A 25,668-nucleotide genomic window follows, 5' to 3' on the forward strand; every position below is an offset into this window, starting at 1 on the left:
GAGTAAAAAACTGCCTAGTTGATGTTTTTAGGCAGTTTCGAGTGTTTTTAGCTTGTTTTGAGTCTTTTGAGTCTAGCCAAACGTTTTAAGTTTGTCTTTTGTATCTTTGAGTCAGTTTAGAGTGTTTAGCAATCCCTCCTAATCCCCAGTTTAAGAACGGTCCCTACTTACTTATCTACTACAATTGTCAAAAGAGAGTTTAATTTGTGTGTTAAGTTCATTTTCACATAAAAAATGCCTCGTGCTAGGTAGGGATGAGAATATACATTTAAGGATCACTCTTCTGGGCGATGTGGGATGTTACAATCACCCATCTAGGTAGGATTGTAACATCCCACATCGCCCAGATGAGTGATCCTTAAATGTATATTCCTATCCCTACCTAACACGAGGCCTTTTGGGAACTCACTGACTTCGGATTCCATCAGAACTCCGAAGTTAAGCGAGTAGCATGCAAGAGCAATCCCATGATGGGTGACCCACTGGGAAGTTGCTCGTGAGTTCCCAAAAACAAAATCGTGGGGGAATGGTAAGCCCAAAGCGGACAATATCGTGTTACCGTGGTGGAACAGGCCTTGGATATGGTGGACCCGGGCCGAGATGTGACAAATATAATAATACATATTTAATATACAATATATACATATATACTATGGCTATTGTATTTTATAGTAAGTTTTTTTTAGTAGTTTAAAAAATTAAAATCATCAAAATAACTTTTTTCCTTGACATGTCGAAACAAGCAGTGGGGGATCGAGGATATATTATTAAAGGGGTCAGTGAGAATAGCGCCCGCAACGCACACATTTTTTTATAACAGAAATAGCATTGATCGGATCATATTTATATATATATTTTACTTCAAATTCACTCGTCTTTTCTTAGTTAGTTCCTTATATTTTTGAGCTATTTACCTTGTTTTTACGTATTATAGGATTTGTGATACTTTTGTTTTTTTTTAGGGAACGAGTCCAGCTAGCATTAGCATGAGTGCTTTTTGCACCTACCACAAAACACTCACTCTTTTCTTATTATTGTTCTTCTTCTTGACCACCCATTGTGGGATACCAGCTGGAGGCGTGGGAGGAGAAAAGCAGCAAGCTGCTTTGCTGCCTTAAAGAAACAAAAGGAATAATAAGTGAGAGGTTACGGGGGGTAGGGCGGAGGAAATTGGGGGAGCGGGACGGACAGAGTCAGACGCCAGGGAGAATCAGAGGAAAGCTGCCCATGCAGCTGGGACTGACGCGGAAGATGAGAGTGGACAGAGTGAGACGCGGGGAGAGAGGGAGCTGCCTTTGGCAGCGTGAAGGTCAGGAGGAAACAGCGCAGAAATCAGCACGGGGGAGATCAGAGAGCACAGAACCAAGCGTGAGCAACACAGAGAGCAAAGTTTCACTCCATTCTTCTTGGTTTTATCTTCTCAAACCCATGTTTTACTTTTGGTTTAATTTGATAATAATGTGTAACTAAATTTATTTTGGTTAGAGGTTAATTCGAAAGCCATGAATATATTTGTAATATGAATTGATTACCTTCAGTTGTGATTTCTGAGTTGTGATTTAATTTGCTTAACTGCTTGATTGATAACTTATTTTTGTATGTCGATTAAGAATGCATACTTAATTTACATGCATGAATTTGATGCTAGAATATAAGTGAATTTCACCTAATCGTTATGAACTTATATTCACAAGTAGTGAAGGTTGTTATACACAATCACGTTAAGTAAATTCTTGGCATAAGTTTCATGCAAATCATAGTAACGAGTGCCTCGTCAATGCTTATGTTTTTCATAGAACTTAATGATTCTTGCTTGTATCTCTATTATGCAATTCATGTAGGGAACTTGTAGGGAATGTTTTGGGTTGTCGTATGCAATCATCTAACCCAATAACTTGTGGAAAAACTGAGGGTTAATTAGTGCAATTCACGGTTAATTTGGGGCGTTGAGATTTACAATTTATTGAAAGAACAACTGAAAATCAATTTAGGTTGCATATGTGTCATGTGTGGAGAAGAACCCTCTAGCTAGTCTGTCACCTATCATTTCACCTTAATTCATGCTTTTGTCAATTCTGTAATTTATTTAAGTTTAATTTACTTCTCGTTAAAACCAAACTACCCCCCATTATTAAATTATATTATTTAGTTAGTTTTCATTGTTGTTAGTCTTTTAATTCAATTTCCGTCCATTTCAGTTCCTAGTGTCTAATTTGATTGTTTTCATTATTTTGAGTCATTCTAAGTGTGTTTCGAGTTATTAGAGTTTTTAGCCTAGTTTTGTGTCCTTGAGTCTTGTTTAATATTTTTAAATTAATTTAGAATAGATTAGCAATCCCTCCTAATCCCCAGCCTAGAACGATACCCTACTTACATCTATACTACAATTGTCAAAAAGAGGGTTTAATTTGTGTGTCAAGTTATTTTACGCATCAAATTTTGGCGCCGTTGCCGGGGATTAGCAACTTTGCTAATCCCTTTATTTTTGTTTTTGTTTATGTTTATATTGGTGTTTGTGTATTTTACTTTTGATATTTGATTTATTTTTCTTTCTTTGATTTTAGGTACAAATGGAGCAAGACATGGCACTTGCGACCATTCAAGCTCAATTGGCACAGCTCACTGCTCAATTGACTCATAATGCCGAACGGACCACAATGCCAAGTGTCCCTACACTTGATGTGCCCTATGGGCAAGGATATCAAAGTCCTCAATTTTCTGCCAATGAAGATGCTTGGGGTTATCAAGGCTATGATCAACCAAGCAACAACATGTTTTCCAATGCTTACAATTCGGCTTGGAGAGATCATTCAAATTATATGTGGGGGGAACCTCAACAATTCCAACAATAGGGATATTGGCAGCAAGAGGAGGATTTCTATTCAAAACCTATGCAATATGCTCAATCAAACTCAGGTTCGTCAATAAATTATAATCAAATTCTTAATGAATTAAATTCTTTGGTGCAGGGCTCACAAAATCAAGCCAAGGAGGCTCAACAAGATGGATATTGGCAGCAATCTGAGGAGTTTTATTTAACGCCTATGCAGCCACCACCGCATACCCCACAACAATTCCAATCAAATTCAAGTATGTCCATGGATAGTGATCAAATTCTTCAAGTACTAACCTCTTTGACGCAGGACCAACAAAATCAAGACAAGAAGTTGGATAAATTGATGAGTCAAATAGGAGAGATTATGGAATTCATGGTACAAATTCAAGAGCAAAGTGAACTCTCCAGCTCAACTGTTGAAAATTCGAAGGAAGATTTTGAAATCCACGATGCTATCACTTTAGAAGGTGACATGAAGGATGAAGCTGTCCCAGAACCATCCAAACACAGCCCGAACATGGATGAATTGCTGCTGCAAGCAGAAGAGGAGGAGGACAACCTGGGCAGTTTAGAAGAATTCTTGCTGCAAGCTCCTAAAATCCCTATGTCATCCAACTTAGGTGAGGAAGTTCTAAATTCACTTCATTCTAATGATATTCCTCCCAATGTCCCTTTTCCTAGCAGGTTTTTGATTCCCAAGCAAGAAGAGAGTGAAAAAGACATTGTGGAAGCTCTTCCAAAGGTACAAAAGGATATTCCAATTCTTGGTGCAACAAAGCAAGTTCTAGATCGTGTTGAATATTTCAAAGGCCTTTGTTTCCCAAGAAGAACGATTCAAGAGAATGAAGTGGTTGAAGCAGATCAAGAATTCATCCAAGGGGCTGTGCATGAGACAATCAAGCCCAAAGCAGTTGAGTTTGATGACCCGGGACAAGCCACAACCATCATAGTAAACCTGGCCAAGTTCAAAGTCCCGGAAATGTTCAAAAATGTGGTGTTTGTCATTGAGTTTGTGTCGGAAAAAGAAAGTAAGCCATCTTCTCCAATTTTAATTTTAATTTATACTAACATGTTTCTGATTTTGATGATTCAGGCACCCACTCTTGAATTTAAACCATTGCCGAATCATTTCAAGTATCACCTCCCATTAAAAGATAAATTCCATGCTTTGGAGCCGAGGGGAATTTAAAGGAAAGATTTGTCCCGCTAAAGACGTTAAATCAAGCGCTTCTTGGGAGGCAACCCAAGCATTCAACGAAGGGAGACTTTGGAATCGCTAACCAAATCAGATTTGAATTCTTACACCCTTATCTTTACTGCTTTCATTTTGTTTTGTTTAGTTAGTTGTGTTATTTGGTTGATTTCTGTGAGTTTGTGTTATTTAGTTTAAGTGTGGGGGAAGGTTAACCAAAGTCTTTTTACATTGATTTACATATTTTACATTGATTTAAAAAAAAAAAAAAAAACATAAAAGTAAAAATATTTTACAATGATGTGTAAACTAATAGCATTCACTGGTCAGGTAGTGCTTCAGTAGTCGGCGGTGCTTCAGCAGTCGGCGGGGCCACAGAAGGAGGAGGCAACAGAGGTTGATTCTTTGGAGCTTCAGCAGTTGGCGCAGCTCCAGAAGACGAAGGCAGATGCTGTTGGAACAAACCCACAAACCTCCGATGATCAAGTAAAATTTGACCATCAGTGTCCTGCATCTGGTCAATTTTCCTCTTCATGTTGGTGGCATAGCTGTGTGCGAGCTTGTGCAATTGTTTATTTTCATTCTTGAGTCCTTTAATCTCCTCTTTAAGACTCTGTATTTCAGCCACCAACGATTCAACGTGACGGGTTCGGGCAAATAGGCGTTGGGCCATGTTGGACACGGAACCGGCACACTGCACGCTAAGAGCCAGAGACTCCTTAACCGCCAATTCATTAGATCGTCTAGCGAGCAGTCTGTTATCTCTGGGGGTGACAAGGTTCCGGGCCACCACCGCAGCGGTCATGTCATTTTTCATCACCGAATCCCCAACGGTAAGAGGACCAGTAGGGGATATGAAAGATGGACGCCATATGTTGTCTGGTGAAGGCGGGGCTGCCTCTTCACCACGGTTCAAGTCAAAACGACGATCGGAAGGGCCAGACATTTTCTGAAGGTGTTGAGAAAGAAGAGATCGGACAGATTAAGATTTTGGAAGTGCAAGAAGGGAGAGTTTACAGGAGGGAGCTCAAGTGTGTTGTGGAACAAAATTAACGCCTCTATAAAAAGAAGAAATCAAAGAGGCGCTCCTCAGAGAAGCGTCCTCTCGCAAATCGAAGAGTCGGGGTTCCTTTCTCAAAAGCCGGATTCTTTTCTCAAAAGAGGCGTTTCATTTCTTAAAATTTGGGCTTGCTCAGAAACCACGAGCCGAACCCCGGATTTCAAAAGATCAATTTGTCCAGACGTGTCGTCACTCGTCACATGCAACTGGCAGCTTTGCGGAAATTACGGGCAGCTTTGTCAGAAAGCGCGTAATATGTACTATTCATCCATCCACCGGCTGCCGACAATGAGTGAGAGAATAGTTCCGGTTGTGAAGAAAAGTCCCATAAGTATCTACCTTCGCCTTCCACAGCAAAGGCACACCCTCTCAGCACTTCTTCCTCTCTGAAATGGCTTTCCAACAAACCCTCTCAAGTCACTCTGTATTTTTCATCCCCTGGGATACCCCTGCAAACAACCCATCCAAAGCACAAGTATTTCATATCATCAAGGTTGAGAGCACAAGTATCTCATATCATGCTTTCTCCCTGTCCTTTCTCCAGCCAGCACTTGCTCTCGAGTACTCATCATCTTATGTTTCCTCTTCGTCTCTCACGTATAAGGGAAGTGAAGATGATACCTCGAAGCATGTGGAGACAACGTGCTGATTCATCCTCAGCTAGGGACAAGGAGAAAGAGAGCAAGAGGTGGGCACTTGGAAAGATTGAAGAAAGAAACAGACCAATACCTCTACCTCGTGCCTGCCCGCCATGCAGAGGAAACAAGCAGAGAAGAATGCAGCTCGTACAATCAACCCAGCACAAGGAGTCCGAGCTGAAGAACTAGAGAAGCTGCCACATCTGCTTGGAGAACAAATAAGGAACTGCAACATCACCAAAGAGCAAAGCTTCGCCGTACAATATCATCAAATCATCACTTGCAAGTAAAAAGCTAAGTGTCACCCAGTTCAAGAGGAAAGCTGTGGAAAGTCAACAAGCACGACCAATGATCACTTATTAGTTCTATTCATTGTCTTTTATCGTGATTTTCAATTTTTCGTTTGCAATTTTTTTTTATATTTTCTTGTGTTACTTAACTGAATTATTTCTTTTCTTTGCAGGAACTTTTGGTTATTTCCACCCTTGAAGTTGATTGCAGAATTTTAGCTTGGGGGTCATCGCTTGATTTTACTGCAAATTAGGGAAGTTTTCAGTCCACTTGTTTTATTTTGTTTCTTATTATTTATTTATTTTATTTTTATTTGCATTATAGTGTTTTCTGACATTGGGGACAATGTCCAGTTTAAGTTTGGGGGTAAAGAGTATAAAAAATGACCAAATTAATTTTTTTTGTACCTTCGACTACGAACTGGTTTCATTTGTTTCTGTGTTGTTGCTTTTTGTTTTCTTAATTAGTTTTGTTTTCTTAAAAAAAAAAAAAAAAAAAAAAAAAAAAATTAAAAAATCGGAAAATTTAAAAAATCCAAAAATATTGTCTTGTTTCCCTTATTGTTATGAATTAGATTTTTGTTAGTTTCCCGACCCAATGATATAATTGGATCAAATTTGAACCCTGATCATCAAGAACTTAGTTAACATGTGTTTTGTGAAATTCCTAATTCTCTTGTTAGTTTTGTACATGTTTGATCATCTTTGAAAAACCAAATGCACATAGCCTTGTTGATGTGAAACTAAAGCATGACTTAAAGCTTCATATGTGAATTTAGTGACCATATACATCCTATGTGAGTTTTTGAGCCTATTGAAAGTGTGTGCATTTTTCATACACTCCTATTTTTTTTATGTGTGATGAACTTATGTGAGATACATCTCTAGAACTTGCGTAACGATCTTTCGAAATGTTTGTCATTGATTGCATGAATTTGGAAATGATAGAGGCATTAGGTTTACCACTATGGCCCAAATAACCATGTTTCCCAAAGAAAAATGATATCATTAGATTGCCAATTTGAGCCGTGTATGTTGAGCCTTTTATTTCTTATCACCAGATATGTCTACCCTTATACCTGAAACATTTTTCCTTACCCTTTCCAAGCGAGCAATGCGAGATTGTCTTATGAGAAATGTTTGTGAAGTACTTTGAAGGTGTTTGGCAAAAGAATAAGTGTGGGGGTATTTCATGTTTGTATTAAAAAAAAATTAAAAAAAATAAATAAAAAAAAGAAAAAGAAAGATTGTATACAAATGAAATAAAAAGTTTTTAAAGTTTCAGTTTAAGGTTGTGGTTGGAGGTGCTAGAAGAATTGCTGGAGAGCTTGAGTTCTTATAAATCTAAAGAAAAGAATTGCTTGCAATGTAGCTTGGAACTTGTGTTTTCCTATTCTTTCATTTCAATAACCCTCTCCCTAAACCTCATTACATCTAATAAAAGTCCTCTTGATTTAAGTTTTGCAATTATGATTGTGGAGATGAGATTTTTATGCAAGCTTATGGTAGAAATTTCACATTTGATTCTTTGAGCGAAACACATTTAAACTAGACACATGTGTGATTGAGTGTATATCCCGTGAGAAGGTTGCTAGTTTGCATATGATGATTTTAAAAATATAAAAATTTTGAAATTGCATTAGCATGACTATCTCACACACTACACTTCAAGGATGATTCAAAGATTACTGCTAATATTTGAATAAGGAAGATGAACTTGGATTAGTTCCTTGATGCTAGCTATGGTTCTTGATGATTTGTTCTCTTGAATGAAATTCTATGAGGGTCACATAGGGGGAAGCTAATGTCTTTCTTGTTACTTCTTGTTCTTGTTTTCTTTGTTTTGCTCGAGGACTAGAAAAAGTTAAGTGTGGGGGTATTTGATCGGATCATATTTATATATATTTTTACTTCGAATTCACTCGTCTTTTCTTAGTTAGTTCCTTATATTTTTGAGCTATTTACGTTATTTTTGTGTTTATAGGATTTGTTATGCAAAGAAAATAAAAATAGAACAAGTGAAATTTTATGTAATAATTTCGTCAAAACTGTTTGTGTAGATCAGTTTTTAAATAAAATTAAAAAAAAAAGAAAAATAATAATTATAAGTCATGATGATGTTTCAAACATCATCATGATTTATGTTTTGTAAAAGAATGAAGGAGAGTGGGAGCATATTCGAAGGCATGATGCCAAAAGACCTTAACATTTATGTGATTACAGCATCAAATGCACAAGAAAAGCAGAAAATAAAGGAGAGGTCAGAGGGCATGAGAGACACGAACTGGTGGAAATAAAATAGGAAAAGAAAAGAAAGAAGTGGAGGACTAGTGGAAGAATAAAAGAAATAAAAGACTGGCAAGGGAGAAGTCAGGAGCAAAAGGAAGTGGAGTGGATGGCAGAAAGAAAATAATATAAGGGGAAGGACAGAAACAGAAAGATATGGAGAGCTGAGGGGAGGAAAATCACGGGACAGCGAAGAGGACCGGATAGAAGAAAAATAAGAGAGAGGTCAGAGAGTCCAAAAGGCTGCCTTTGGGCAGCGGGATATAAGAGAGTGCAGGAAAGACTGACGTGGGGGGCTGACGGGCAGAGCAGAAACCGAGGGGGAGACTGACAGCGTAAGAAAAGCCTCGGGGAGACTGTGACGCAGTGAGGGAAGACGCCAGTGAAGAAAGCAGCAAGCTGTTCTCTCTCTCGGTTAAATCTTTCCAAACTTATACTTTATTTCTGTTTTAATAATGTGTAACTAAATTTATTTTGGCTAGAGGTTAATTCAAAGCCATGAATATATTTGTAATATGAATTGATTACCTTCAGTTGTGATTTCTGAGTTGTGATTTAATTTGCTTAACTGCTTGATTGATAACTTATTTTTGTATGTCGATTAAGGATGCATACTTAATTTACATGCATGAATTTGATGCTAGAATATAAGTGAATTTCACCTAATCGTTATGAACTTATATTCACAAGTAGTGAAGGTTGCTAGTCACAATCACGTTAAGTAAATTCTTGGCATAAGTTTCATGCAAATCATAGTAACGAGTGCCTCGTCAATGCTTATGTTTTTCATAGAACTTAATGATTCTTGCTTGTATCTCTATTATGCAATTCATGTAGGGAACTTGTAGGGAATGTTTTGGGTTGTCGTATGCAATCATCCAACCCAATAACTTGTGGAAAAATTAAGGGTTAATTAGTGCAATTCACGGTTAATTTGGGGCGTTGAGATTTACAATTTATTGAAAGAACAACTGAAAATCAATTTAGGTTGCATATGTGTCATGTGTGGAGAAGAACCATCTAGCTAGTCCGTCACCTATCCTTTCACCTTAATTTCATGCTTTTGTCAATTCTGTAATTTATTTAAGTTTAATTTACTTCTCGTTAAAACCAAACTACCCCCCATTATTAAATTATATTATTTAGTTAGTTTTCATTGTTGTTAGTCTTTTAATTCAATTTCCGTCCATTTCAATTCCTAGTGTTTAATTTGATTGTTTTCATTATTTTGAGTCATTCTAAGTGTGTTTCGAGTTATTAGAGTTTTTAGCCTAGTTTTGTGTCCTTGAGTCTTGTTTAATATTTTTAAATTAATTTAGAATAGATTAGCAATCCCTCCTAATCCCCGGCCTAGAACGATACCCTACTTACATCCATACTACAATTGTCAAAAGAGGGTTTAATTTGTGTGTCAAGTAATTTTCGCATCACATAGGGGGAAACTAATGTTTTTCATGTTATTACTTTTCATGTTTTCTTTGTTTTGCTCGAGGACTAGCAAAAGCTAAGTGTGGGGGTATTTGATCGGATCATATTTATATATATTTTTACTTCAAATTCACTCGTCTTTTCTTAGTTAGTTCCTTATATTTTTGAGCTATTTACCTTGTTTTTACGTATTATAGGATTTGTGATACTTTTGTTTTTTTTTTAGGGAACGAGTCCAGCTAGCATTAGCATGAGTGCTTTTTGCACCTACCACAAAACACTCACTCTTTTCTTATTATTGTTCTTCTTCTTGACCACCCATTGTGGGATACCAGCTGGAGGCGTGGGAGGAGAAAAGCAGCAAGCTGCTTTGCTGCCTTAAAGAAACAAAAGGAATAATAAGTGAGAGGTTACGGGGGGTAGGGCGGAGGAAATTGGGGGAGCGGGACGGACAGAGTCAGACGCCAGGGAGAATCAGAGGAAAGCTGCCCATGCAGCTGGGACTGACGCGGAAGAGGAGAGTGGACAGAGTGAGACGCGGGGAGAGAGGGAGCTGCCTTTGGCAGCGTGAAGGTCAGGAGGAAACAGCGCAGAAATCAGCACGGGGGAGATCAGAGAGCACAGAACCAAGCGTGAGCAACACAGAGAGCAAAGTTTCACTCCATTCTTCTTGGTTTTATCTTCTCAAACCCATGTTTTACTTTTGGTTTAATTTGATAATAATGTGTAACTAAATTTATTTTGGTTAGAGGTTAATTCGAAAGCTATGAATATATTTGTAATATGAATTGATTACCTTCAGTTGTGATTTCTGAGTTGTGATTTAATTTGCTTAACTGCTTGATTGATAACTTATTTTTGTATGTCGATTAAGAATGCATACTTAATTTACATGCATGAATTTGATGCTAGAATATAAGTGAATTTCACCTAATCGTTATGAACTTATATTCACAAGTAGTGAAGGTTGTTATACACAATCACGTTAAGTAAATTCTTGGCATAAGTTTCATGCAAATCATAGTAACGAGTGCCTCGTCAATGCTTATGTTTTTCATAGAACTTAATGATTCTTGCTTGTATCTCTATTATGCAATTCATGTAGGGAACTTGTAGGGAATGTTTTGGGTTGTCGTATGCAATCATCCAACCCAATAACTTGTGGAAAAACTGAGGGTTAATTAGTGCAATTCACGGTTAATTTGGGGCGTTGAGATTTACAATTTATTGAAAGAACAACTGAAAATCAATTTAGGTTGCATATGTGTCATGTGTGGAGAAGAACCCTCTAGCTAGTCTGTCACCTATCATTTCACCTTAATTCATGCTTTTGTCAATTCTGTAATTTATTTAAGTTTAATTTACTTCTCGTTAAAACCAAACTACCCCCCATTATTAAATTATATTATTTAGTTAGTTTTCATTGTTGTTAATCTTTTAATTCAATTTCCGTCCATTTCAGTTCCTAGTGTCTAATTTGATTGTTTTCATTATTTTGAGTCATTCTAAGTGTGTTTCGAGTTATTAGAGTTTTTAGCCTAGTTTTGTGTCCTTGAGTCTTGTTTAATATTTTTAAATTAATTTAGAATAGATTAGCAATCCCTCCTAATCTCCGGCCTAGAACGATACCCTACTTACATCTATACTACAATTGTCAAAAAGAGGGTTTAATTTGTGTGTCAAGTTATTTTACGCATCAAGCATGCAAATCACCATTTCATCAAGTCTTGGTAGGCTTGAAGTCATTTGTAAAGACATAATGCACACCTGTTAAAGCCTTATTTGCATGGGTAACTAACATGTTCCAAGGTTGTTCTCTCATATGAATGCTTAACAAAGGAACACATTTATTTTCAAGGGAGTTTTAACGAAACACTACCGGTACTGTTTACTTTTAATGAAAATGAGAATTTTAATCTAAAAAGTAACTCTTGGTACTATTCACTTACAACACCTTTTTGTCATTTTGATTAAAACTCAAAGTTTTCAAACATTTTCATTAGTTTTCCTTATTTTGAACACACTAATAGTGATTGATATCATTCCATCCCATTAATTTGCTTGTCCAAGAATGATGATGCTTTGTTCATTCTTTGATTACCATTTCATTTACTATGCATTTTTGGATAATCTTTTACTTGGTTCTTTTTTTTTATTCCCACAATTGTAATCACAACCAACAAACAAGCCAGAGCTAATTAATATTAGGACTAGACTATAAAGAGGCAACACCTCTCTAATGCATTTTACCAAGCAGCTAAAGGGCATATACGAAGGGCAACTCCAACCTTCAAAGGGGTAGCACCCATGTCATCCATGGAGATTCACCGGAGTTCGGAGGGTCAGCTGACCCCCTTGCCCCTAAGTCGGTTTGCCCCTGGAAATAGGTTACCGACGTGTAACCTTCGTGTAAACCTGTTAAGGATCCGTTATTAACGGATTCTTATCTTGCTGACCAAAACCCATTATTTCATGTCGTCTATGTGTCATGTTAACGAGTTGTGTACGAAATTGCTAAGTCTAGTGGGAACGGGATACTAGTGAAGAGCCGAAAGCAAGAGAACATCTAACTTTCAATACAAGGCAAATTAGCCTTTCATTGGAGTACATTGGTGCACTAATGGCACCATGTGAGGCAACTTGCAATTCTATGAGGATGCAAATGTTGGAAATGTGCCCTAAAGCCAATCATATGATGATACATTACAGACATTTCACATGTTAAACTAATCTGGTTTAATATAAAGGGCAAAGATTATTGTTTGAAGCTATCTCATCTAAATGTTATATGCTTAAATGATAAGTCCAAGAAATATGTAATTGGGAGAATGTGATCTAAAGAAGTTAGATTCATGAGACCATTCTCTTTCAAATACATATCCTAAAAGTTCTTGATCATATGATTGCCAATTGGGCATTGACAGTCCATTCAGATCAATACGTGATATGTTTTCTCTTAGGAAGAATGACCGGTCTCGAGTCATTGGTGTGACTGACATCAAGACAAGGATGTAGGTTCTCAATACAGAATGAGTCCACTGAACACGATCAACAAGTACTTCTCATACCCATGTCACATGAGAACTCATGGTTGGGATAATGCAAATTAGTTCTTTGACCTGAGGCATCATAGTTGTCTTGTGGTTGGAACCCATGTCACATGACATACTGCTAGGTGTCACTCATGGTTTGTGGAAGCCCTAAAGGTGTATAATCACTAAAGGGAGGATTGAAAGTAAGTTTCAATTCATAATCGATTGGAAGAGTTCTAATTGCCCACTGCCTCGCTAAAAGGAACCTAATGGATCATACACCGAGTAAGGTAGAGATTGAAGAAACAATGGAGATGAGTAAGGATAATTAAATGGTTTAATTATTTATGGCTAGGATTAATTAATATGTTAATTAATCAAACGAATAAGTTCGTTATAGACCTCGGGTTAGTTTTGGGCCTCAAGGCCCAATGGGATTTGAATGTTAAGCCCATTAACATAAGTTGTATAACAATTTAGTGACTAAAAACTCAAAAGGGCCTAAACAGCCCAAAGGCACAAGGAGGCCGACCATATAGAGAAGGAAATGGGTTTTGGTTCTTTTTTGTCACTTAATTGAAGGGACTATATAAAGGACTTTATAACATTTTCATAATTAGGGTTTTCTAAGGGAAGAGAAGAGAACACAAAAGCTCTCTCTTCTCTAATGAAGGCCGGCCACGCTAGGGAGAAATTACTAGCATCTCTCTTCCTAGATCACTCATCTCTTCATCAATGCTCTCCTTGGTGTAGAGACTTAGAGGTTTTCTATTTTGGGAACTTAGAGAATCCATGCATCCATCCTCCTCCAAGAAATCCATAGAGCTAAGAAGTAAGAAATGAAGGTCCTCTCTCTTGGGTGATTAGCCTTTATTTATGCAAAGAGGAATCAACAAAGGTATAAGATTTCTCAATTCACTTTGTTTTGAGTTGAGTCTTGGTTCACTACAACTACTAGGCTTTGAATTTCATAGGTTAAGTTTTGTTTTTGAGTGCATACAAGCATGATTTCGCCCTTTAATTGTTAATAACATGCATAGATGTTGCTCAAATGAACTAGTTTTCACAAATATTTCCTTCAAGTGATATCAGAGCCTAGGTTTAGTAGTTGGAGAATCCTGTTGCTCCTTTGAATGTAAATTTTGCTTGAAAATTTGCCATCTCAAATGTTGTAGATGTAGTTCATATGAGCATGAATTTTGGAGCTAAAATTTGGTGCCATGTTCGTGGGGAAATTCGGCCAAATCCAAAGGGTGGATTTTTGGGTTTAAGTTTGTCTTGTTAAAAATGTTTTAAAGTGACATTAGGAACCCCTAAGTACCCTAGTATGGTAATATGTTATTTCCCTTAAGTTTGAGAGTTTTTGGTGTGTTTTTTGGTGAAAATTGTTCATGAAGTTTTTATAGGTTTTCATGGATGTTCTTCATTGTTCTTGTTATGTTATTGGCAAGAACAAAAAGTTTGGGAATTTTGGATTCAAAATTTTTGGTTGTTTACATAAAGTCCTGATTTATGATGGTTGGTGTGACTTTTCCATCAACAAGTCACTTTTGAAAAAGTGTGTTTGAAATTATGTTAGTCATGGTTAGTGTACATGATTGGTACTTTGCTTTCACACTCATACCTATTTTCTTTCAACACCATACCCATCACATTTTCAACCCATCACCTTTCACTTAGTTGAAAATTTTCAAAAGTTTTATGACACCACTTGTTGAAGTTCCTTTAGAGTGCATATATAAGGATAATATAGTGGCACGAGTAAGGGTGTCGTACCACAAAGACTAAGAAACAACTTAGTAAAACCTTTCACTCTTACAAATTAGCATTAGTTAAAGACTCCTATGAAAAGGGAAAAATTAGAACTATCTAAAAACAAACCTAAGACATGGAATAGGTTAGAAACGTTTTTAGGACATAAATCTGACTTCAAATAAGCAAAGGCCTTCCCCTAAACATTCCTGAATCAGTGATATGATCTTTTAACTTATCCCTTTCAAATGCACAACTAAGATGTTCACATATCTAGCATGGCTTATACATAAAACTTATATTTGTAGGTGCAACCTAGCATGACATATACTCAGATTTAGTACCTAGAAACTCATTAAGAATGAAGAGGATTATGAACATCACATGAACCCTAGAACATGGCATTTATCCTAGAACTTCAAGGAATCAATTTACATGATTACTTATGAACCTAACCACATGTAGCTAATGAATGAAAGAAGACATGGCAATCATCCTTGTCATTCTCAACAGAAAGCAAACATAAACAAGGTAGCTAAGCTTGAAAATATATGCTTGAAATGATTGAACCAGAAAATTGATTCTAGCTTGCAAATGAAATTGATAGATTAAAACTGCATCATAACATTAATTCAATCATATCTAGGGCTTTAAAGCAGCCCTAAGTATCCATAAAAACAAAATACATAAAAAGTCAGGAAAGCTAGAACCTAGAAACTACTCAAGGTTGAAGACTCCTGCTCTTTCCAGATTATGTGTTTTTCTGTCTTTTTTTTCTCCTCTTCTCCCCTTATTTTGTGTATTTGTCTCCTATGAAAAGGCTTAGGAGTTTTCTAGCATCTAACACATTTACATTCTTAAATTGACTTTCATTTATAGCTCATTACAATCAGGTTTTAGTATAGGAGTAACTAAAAACTAGCTGTTTTCAGAATTTGTAACTGAATAGCTCCTCTTTATTCTGTCATAATTTCTGGTCGAGAAATAAGACTTCCAGGGCTTTCCAACCATATATGGCCCATTTTCTCATTCGTTCTGAGCACTTCAGGGCAAAGCTCACAAGTTGGCTGTTTTGCAAGGGCCTTTTCTGGCAGATCTTGGGTCACTTGTGGGCTACGGTCTGGTCTTGGGAGAGTTGGGCTTCAAACTATCCATTCTAAGCTCTTAAAATATTCAAAATAAGATGATTTCTTCAAGCCCTTACTTTCATCGTGAAATACAATATAAACAATAAAATACCTTGTGACGCATAGAGATTTTAAGTTAACCTAAGTAAAAGAGGGCATAAAAGTTAAACATGTACATTCCTATTATTTAATTGCAAATGGCTTTAATAATAACTCAAAAAGACTAAAAATTCAATACCAGGCACTTTGTAGCTGCTCTAAAGCAATAGGCTACTTGAATGGATTGAAAGACATGCAACTGAAAATAAAATAAATTAAGTTAGTAAGCGAAACTAAAAGGAATTACAAAGTTGTTTAAGCGTAGTCCCTAGCACCGATGCCATTTTGTTGAAGTTCCTTTCGAGTGCAAATATAAGGATAATATAATGGCACAAGGGTGTCAAACCACAGGGACTAAGAAACAAATTAGTAAAACCTTTGACTCTTACAAATTAGCATTAATTAAAGACTCCTATGAATTAAAATGGGGGGTTTGAGTAATTTTGGAAAGGAAATAAAGACAGAAAGAAAAGGGAAAATTAGAACTATCTAGAAACAAACCTAAGACATGGAATAGGTTAGAAACATTTTTAGGACATAAATCTGACTTCAAATAAACAAAGGCCTTCCCCTAAACATTCCTGAATTAGTGATATGATCTTTTAACTTCTCGCTTTCAAATGCACAACTAAGATGTTCACATATCTAGCATGGCATATAACTAGATTGTATGAATCCTCTCTTACTTTGCATGTTAGATGCATGGCATATACCTAAAACTTATATTTGTAGGTGCAACCTAGCATGGCATATACTCAGATTTAGCACCTAGAAACTCATTAAGAACGAAGAGGATTATGAACATCACATGAACCCTATAACATGGCATTTATCCTAAAACTTCATGGAATCAGTTTACATGATTAATTCTAAACCTAACCACATGTTGCTAATGCATGAAAGAAGATATGGCAATCATCCTTATCATTCTCAACAGAAAGCAAACATAAACAAGCCTTTTAATATGTGCTTGAAATGATTGAAACATAAAACCGATTCTAGCTTGCAAATGAAATTGATAAACTAAAACTGAATCATAATATTCATTCAATCATGTCTAGGGCTTCAAAGCAGGCCTAAGTATCATAAAAACAAAATACATAAAAAGTCAGGAAAGTTAGAACCTAGAAACTGCTCAAGGCCAAAGACTCTTGTTTTCTTTCTCAAGATTCTACTCTTTCTGTCACATCCCACATCGCCCAGGGGAGTGATCCTTAAATGTATATTCTCATCTCTACCTAGCACGAGGCCTTTTGGAAGCTCACTGGCTTCGGGTTCCGTCGGAACTCCGAAGTTAAGCGAGAAGGTGGCGGCCAGCACAGCTTGATTCGGAGTCCTAGTGGACATTCTGGATCGGGGTGTGTCAGTTTGGTATCTGAGCCAATCCTTGGCCGGAAGTGTACCGACAAGGATGTCGGGCCCCTAAGGGGGATGGATTGTCACATCCCACATCGCTCAGGGGAGTGATCCTTAAATGTATATTCTCATCTCTACCTAGAACGAGGCCTTTTGGGAGCTCACTGGCTTCGGGTTCAGTCAGAACTCCGAAGTTAAGCGAGAAGGTGGCGGCCAGCACAGCTCAACTCGGAGTCCTAGTGGACATTCCAGATCGAGGTATGTCACCTTCTGTTGAGTATTTGTCTCCTATTAAAAGGCTTAAGACTTATCTAACATCAAACACATTTACATCTTTGAATTAACTCTCATTTATAACTCATGACAACCAGCTTTTAGTATTGGAATACTTGAAAACTAGCTGTTATCAGAATTTGTAACTGAACAGCTCCTTTATTCTATCATAACTTCTTGTCGAAACCTCCAAATCACAAGTTGTATAGACCATCAGAAAGAAGACTTCTAGGGCTTTCCAACCTTATATGGCTCATTTTCTAATTCGTTCTAAGCACTTCGGGGTAAAGCTCACAAGTTGGCTGTTCTGCAAGGGCCTTTTTTGGCAGATCTTGGGCCACTTGTTACAATATTCAAAATAAGATGATTTCTTCAAGCCCTTACTTTCATCATGAAATACAATACAAACAACAAAATACCTTGTGATGCATAGAGATTTTAAGTCAAAAACCTAAGTAAAAGAGGGCATATAAATATAACTTTATGCACTCAACACCACTCTCACCAAAACCGGCCACCCTACAAGTAGGGTACTTTTGGGGCTTTTATGCAATTGCATAAAGTTTTGATACTTTTGTGTATTTGTACTTTGACCCAAAAATTTTGTTTTTACGTAAAGACCCAAAATCACTAAAGGACAAATTGTTTTGTTCCTTTAATGAAGTTTTTGCATTTGTTGAAATTTTTTTGTTCTAGTTGTAATTACCTGAAGTAGTGGACTTTTGTGGTTTTACAAAGTGACCTCAAAAGTTTGTGTTTCGTAATATAGCCCACAAGGTTGAGGTTATTGCATTTTGGCCCAAATTAGTAGAGAACAAAATAGTTTTGTATCTTTAAATGAGAATTTTCATTTCATTTCATTTAGCTCCATCTAAATCAATTCTATGGATAAAAAAACCAAATGACAATGTTGCATTCAAGTTTATTTAGCTAACACTAGGCTCGTGTTGGATCAAATCAATCACCATCCCTAGACCAAGAACCAACACTAGGCTCGTGTTGGATCAAATCAAAAGGTTCATAGTCATCCTAAGGCCCTAAGGCAACTATATAATCCATCAATGAATGCAACACTTATGTTAGTAGTACCATATACTTTTGCTTTAAAAATCATTTTACAAACTTAGTGGGAGTATCATATAATACTAAATCAATCACATGGACCAATAGTTGTAATAGGACCAAATTGTTTTAATGAGATTAAAATGCATGATAATATGTGATAAGAAATAAAAACCCTCAAACAAACCATTATTAAGTTGACAAGCGTTAGAGTGCTTTGAACTCTTTTTTGTGGCCTTCCACCATGGTAGGCTCCGATTGTTTGTGACTAGTACACCGACTTCACCCTATCATGGGGGAGTACAAAGTGCGTGCTTACACGCAGGGGGAGTCCTATACGCATACATGATGTTGTGAAGGTGGGCAATGAGAATGATCAACATCATACCATTGTGAGGTTGTTCTTGAACCCCTACTCGAACTTGCATGGTAGGAATGACTTAACTAAGTGCAATGGAGCCAACATCATATCATTGTGAGGCATCATTCACTAGAGGCCAAATAAGATGGGTACTTGCATGAGTTGCAAATGAGTAAGCGTACTTTTTCATTTTTATTGATACTAGCCAACATCATATCATTATGAGGTGGGCTTGGTAGAAGTGAGCCTCCCATACCCAACTAAGAGTTTCCTCCAAACCTTTCGAATTCCAATGAGGGATATGGAATTTGCAGAAAATAGTGGGTGGTGCTATTTGATTTAAAGACCTAGATCAAATGGCTTAAAATCAATCAATTTATATTTTTTATGTATTTTTTTACCGATATATTTGCAAACGCTATCCAAAACTTGACAAAGAAAAGCCAAAACAAAGGCTTTAGTTTCCAGACTTGGTACCACAATCCCATAGATTGTCTTGGATGGATTGTATATGCACCTAAGTAGTCTCATCTTCACATCTTCCTTTTGACCATTGGAAGAATATGTTAGATAAGTCTATCATAAAGAGGACAACACTTTTAGTGTCATAATTCTTCACTTACAAATCGTTGTATGAAGAAATAAGAGTTGTTTAGAACAACCCTTAGTTAACGCAAACACTAGTGATTGTTTCTTTGTTAAATGACCAAGGAACTTGAGAAGTAAGCACAAGGGCATGGACACTTTATGTGCCATGATTCTTCACTTACAAAATATTGTATGAAGAAATGATAGTTGCCTTGAACAACTATTGAAAGCTTTTAATCATGTTTAGAACATAATAGTTGATTGACAAAAATAATCCATCAACATGGACTTATGATGATTTTGAATCATTGAGTGTTGAAGTGTTAAACCACTTCAGGAGATGGAAACTAGGCAAGGACTTCACTTTTGAGTCCCTATCCATATGGTTCACTAAGTTTATTGTAAAATATATGGTGAACAATAACCGCACTCTCTCCAAATCGTTTGATGTGTATAACACAATTGAAATAAGTTTCAAGAGAGATAGTGGGAGTTTAGGGACCATGACTATTGTAGTCAATGGATGAGTCAAATGAAGAAGGTGAAATAAACTCCAAGGGAACAAAATTTCTTTATGAAATGATGGACATTGGAAGGGGTATTTGCAAGAAATGTCTTGCAAGTGTCAAGAACACACCTTTCGAAAGTGTTGTAAATTGTTCTTGAATAGTTCAAAACAGTTGGTTCTTCTACTTGAATGCTTGATTCCGTATTAGTAACTATATTTTACAATCATTGTAAAAGTATGGCTAATAAGAAGTAGAAGATTAATGAGATAAAAGAAAGTTCTTCACATTCGGAATGTGAATCAAATATAGATCTCTGTGAAAGAAGATAGTAACTACCAAAGAAAATGGAAAACAAAGATTGTCTTTACATTCCAATTTGAATAAGGAACTTAATTCCGTCACTATAAGAGATGGATGAATGTTTTGTTTTACAAAACATTGTTCTTTATTAATGAATGATTGGATCATTGTAATCTAATTGTTTGTCTCTATAATAGAGATGTGGTAGTGTTAACTGTTTAAAATATAACGATGCTTAAAGACTAAAAGGTTGCAAGGTAGTGACTAATCCCACTGAGTTGTGACACCTCTAAAACATAAATTACAAGTTGATCATCGATGGATGCTATGGATCGTTAGATCCGGATCCAATGCCTTCTTGTTAAAATTGTATAGAGGCGAAATGTTTGAATCTTTATTCTTTTGAAAAGAAGAAAGAATCACAAAGTTGTTGAACTTAATTCACATATATGTTAGTGGCACTTGTCCACAACGTAATACCACTCATGTTGTATGACATTCACCGAAGATCGTTCTCAGTTGGACTATCGTTTATTTTGAATAAACACAAGTCTGAATACTTTGCAAAAGGTTTCAAAGAATTCAAGAATGTAAGTTAATGAGTAAGACGTCTAAAGTATTTACTCCTTACGTTTGATCCAAGGAAAAATAATACTTTAGAAGAGTTTCCTTGAAAGATATCAAGGAAAGTAGCATCATAAGATAATGGATTTCTGGGAAAAGAACAAACTCGAATAAGATGTAGTTCGTTGGATGTTATCAATTACCCATATATAAGATATATACTTCTATTCTATGACAATATGATTGTCAATTAGAAGATGTTCCAATATTTTCATGACTCCATAGGATGTAGTTGGAAAGAAAGGCAAGTCTTAAGTGTGTTAAGATTTGGGGTTGTGTGCTAATAAGCAATATTTGTTTGATAACAATCTTGTGTGATATCCTTAAATTAACCTTTGGATATCACTTCTATAAACCAACTAACAAATGAGTGTATATACGACATATACTCAAGGAAATGATATAGTACCATTTGACCAGAAATAGTGAAACCTTCATAGCTAATTGGTAGCTTAAGGTGACTAAAATAAACGAGATTGGTTGACTTGGAAGAAACCATCTTTGACGTAGTCTTGGTTTCTGTTAATTCGAAGATTGCTAGCTACAACTAAACGGTGATTCAATGTTTGGACAAGATTTGTAAGATAGTCTTGATAATATATGTCTAAGACTAGAAATCACAAGATTTGTAATTTGTAGAGATCCATCCATCATGAATCTTAACAAGCTAGTGGGAGCTATAAGTGTCTTATGAGAGAAAGATCAAATCGTTTGATTCCTCATAAGATGTAAATGAATCTTTTATTTACGTGATTTACAAAAGATTAGTGGGAGTTAATATACTCCTAAATTTGAACATATATATATGATATATTAATTTTAGGAATTCTTCTTCGTTAAAGTTATGACTTTAAACATTCTATAACGATAGAATATATATGGGAGACATAGTCTATATACGTGGGATGGAAATCTATAATGATAGATTTCAAGATATAATTGGATTATCTTAATCCCTATTGATAGACGATAGATGTAGGAAGTTTCTCGAATGATAAACTTCAAATGAAAGGATAATTCTAGTCAGACTAGGAAATTGCTCTTTTAAAAGGGAATGTACCCTTTTGACTCCCAAAGAAGCATAAAGCGTAAATAAAATCCTTTATACATACGCAGAAAGGTGATTAACGTATTTCATATTGTATGAAAAACATTGATACGAGTTGTGCCAAGATCGGTACAAGATGATATCAATGTAAGCCCAGGATCAGAACCATGGCAACTGTCAAGTGAGGAAGAATTAGAGTAACACAATGAAAGCATAAATGTATTAGATTATGAAGCTAATATCATATCTATCATTGGATGTCTTTTCATTTTGAATGAAGAGATAATTTGATATCTCTTTATTATGCCTAAAGAGATATTTGGGTGGAAACATTAAAAGTAATGACTTTAGTGTGTTCCATCATGCATGCAAAATATATTGTCATATAGAAGCTTACAACTGTCACGTCCCGGCCCGGGGCGGATCACTTCCCGGGCCCGCTCCACCACCGTAGCACGATATTGTCCGCTTTGGGCCCCGACTATGCCCTCACGGTTTTGTTTTTGGGAACTCACGAGCAACTTCCCAGTAGGTTTATTTCGCATATAGGTGATACCTATCCCAAGGACGAGCGCATCCAGGGACGTCACGGGGGTTACGACCCTTTGACTTATCAGTGAGTGGGCAATATTTTCTATTTATACCTATATGCTATTGAAATTCCCAGAAATTGAGTTTTTATGAAAGTATGTTTCTAAAATGCCATGCATGCATGATATGAATGATATGAGTTATATGATGTGATAATTGATGCATATATATATGTGAATTGGTACTGTGGACGCACATGTGAGTATCAGGTGAGTTTATGTTATTCATGTGCATTGTTGATGTGTATTATGTTGATAGCTCATAACCTGCAATCATGGTGTTAGTGCTTATATTATTCACCTCGCACCGCACGCTCACCTTGGATCCAAGTAGGTGCATGTCGTACAGACCATGAGAGGGTTCCGACTGATAGGTGACCTTAGATTGTGTACACAGATGATTGATGAGAGAAGCACTAGAGCGTATTATTACACCATTCTTGTCGTACAGACTACTTCAGGTAGTTCCGACTTATATGCAGTGTAGTGCCGTACAGGTCACCGAGGTGACTCCGGTTGGATTGGATGTTGAGCTACAGAATTAACCGTACAGGACCAACTGCAGGGTCTCCGGTTAATTTATTAGTTCACCTGTTACATTGATGCATCATTCATTCTGTTTTTGAAAGTTTTTAACATGGCATACTTTCTGGTTTTTAAGAAAGATTGATGATTTGAGATTTATGAAAAGCTATATGCTATTATGCTATTTTCTGGGAAAGTATACAGGTTTTACAGCAAGGGGTTAGAAATGTTTTAAATGAAAGGTTTTCGAAAAACTTTGTTTTACTGACCCACTCAATTTTGTTTTGCGCCCTTCCAGGTTCTAGTTAGCAGTTGGTGGTTGGCGAGGACTTGCACGGCGTTCTGACAGACTCCCCTAATGTAAGACTCACCTGCGGGTGTTGTAACTTAATTATAGTCCTACTTGACTGTACCTAGTTGCTTAAGCTTTGTTTATGTGTGTGTTCACACTTTAACTCACTCTAGCATGCTATTTGGTTATTCTTGCTAGTAATTAGTTTTTATTCCTTCGTAATTCTCCTATCTTTGCTTCCGCACCGCACTTATGGTTACGTCACGCTCACGTGACGGCCAGCATGCCTTGATTCTAGGATCGGGGTGTGTTAACAACAATGTTGTTTGGATGGGAAAGTTCATTTATGAACTCTCCATTCGATTCCAACCAGAAAGTGTCTATAGTGTACCCACACTACGACACTAGTAGGGCGATAGCTCAAGCCAAGGAATCAAGGTCTCATCAAGATCCGAACTCAAATGAGAGACTGAACCACATGATTGAGAATCATGTATAATAGTGACATCGTTATTCTCAAGGTCACTTTCATAGATAACATATAGATATCCATTGCCTAGGCCTACTACTCAGCCATTTTTGAATGAACTTAAAAGATGTATCATCATTGATGACCAAGCTGATTGGCTCTAGTGCAAGTGGGAGATTGTTGGAAATGTGCCCTAAAGCCAATCATATGATGATACATTATGGACATTTCACATGTTAAACTAATCTGGTTTAATATAAAAGGCAAAGATTATTGTTTGAAGCCGTCTTATATAAATGTTATATGCTTAAATGATAAGTCCAAGGAATATATAATTAGGAGAATGTGATCTAAAGAAGTTAGATTCATGAGACCATTCTTTTTCGAATACATATCCTAAAAGTTCTCGATCATAGGGCTGCCAATTGGGCATTGACAGTCCGTTAAGATCAGTACATGTTATGTCTTCTCTTAAGGAGAGTGACTGGTCTCGAGTCATTGGTGTGACTGACACCAAGACAAGCATGTAGGTGCTGAATAGAAAATAAGTCCACTGAACACTATCAACAAGTAGTTCTCATACTCATGTCACATGACAACTCATGGTTGAGATAATGCAAAGTAGCCATTTGACCTGAGGCATCATAGTTGTCTTGTGGTTAGGTCCTTGATATTTGACTATATCAAAGTCAATCCACCAGAGAGTGTCCATGGCATAGTTGGGGTCAAGCCACTAAGCCATAGAGGCAAGTGAATGCACAACAAGGGATCTCTAACCTTTAAACCATTTGAGGGAGAATACTCTATGATATGATTAAGAATCTATGGCCAGAGTATGAATAAGATTTAGGAAGTCGTTCCAAATCACATTCAAGGTAATCATATAAGTAAGAGAATCACACTGGATAGTAAACATGAATAAACTATCAAACCAAACAATGTGGTCAAGAGTATTGTGTTAGAGAAAGACCGTATTGCATTGTAATCCTAAACTGAATAGGTTCTTCACCTCTTCTAATTAGCTTGGGTAGCCATGACATACTGCTAGGTGTCACTCATGGTTTGTGGAAGCCCTAAAGGTGCATAATCACTAAAGGGAGAATTAAAAGTAAGTTTCAATTCATAATCAATTTGAAGAGTTCTAATCGCCCACTGCCTTGCTAAAAGGAACCTAATAGATCATACACCGAGTTAGGTAGAGATTGAAGAAACAACAGAGATGAGTAAGGATAATTAAATGGTTTAATTATTTATGGCTAGGATTAATTAATATGTTGATTAAGCAAATGAATAAGTTCGTTATAGACCTCGAGCTACTTTTGGACCTTAAGGCCCGATGGGATTTGAATGTCAAGCCCATTAACATAAGTTGTATGACAACTTAGTGACTAAAAACTCAAAAGGCCCCAAACAGCCCAAAGACACAAGGAGGTCGGCCATATAGAGAAGGAAATGAGTTTTGGTTCTTTTTGGTCACTTAATTGAAGGAACTATATAAAGGAATTTATAACATTTTCATCATTAGGGTTTTCTAAGGGAAGAGAAAAGAACACAAAAGCTCTATCTTCTCTAATAAAGGCCAGCCACCCTAGGGAAAGATTACTAGCATCTATCTCTTCCTAGGTCACTCATATCTTCATCAATGCTCTCCTTGGTGTGGAGACTTAGAGGTTCTCTATTTTGGGAACTTAGAGAATCCATGCATCCATCCTCTTCCAAGAAATCCATGGAGCTAAGAAGTAAGAAATGAAGGCCTTCTCTCTTGGGTGATTAGCCTTTGCTTATGCAGAGAAGAATCAACAAAGGTATAAGATTTCTCAACTCACTTTGTTTTGAGTTGAGTCTTGGTTCACCATAAATACTAGGCCTTGAATTTCATGGGTTAAGTTTTGTTTTTGAGTGCATACAAGCATGATTTCGCCTTTTAATTG

At 36.6% G+C, this 25,668-nt stretch overlaps 1 long non-coding RNA gene across 1 annotated transcript; it reads left to right on the forward strand.

Moving 5' to 3' along the window:
• The first annotated feature begins 1,192 nt into the window (after window positions 1–1,192).
• Window positions 1,193–11,036, forward strand: LOC126612648 (uncharacterized). Its single transcript, XR_007619210.1, has 3 exons — window positions 1,193–1,487; window positions 8,787–9,289; window positions 10,986–11,036. It is a non-coding gene; the product is annotated as an uncharacterized LOC126612648 (long non-coding RNA).
• The last annotated feature ends 14,632 nt before the right edge of the window (window positions 11,037–25,668 follow it).

Source organism: Malus sylvestris, chromosome 17, assembly GCF_916048215.2.
Source record: "Malus sylvestris chromosome 17, drMalSylv7.2, whole genome shotgun sequence".
Taxonomy (NCBI): domain Eukaryota; kingdom Viridiplantae; phylum Streptophyta; class Magnoliopsida; order Rosales; family Rosaceae; genus Malus; species Malus sylvestris.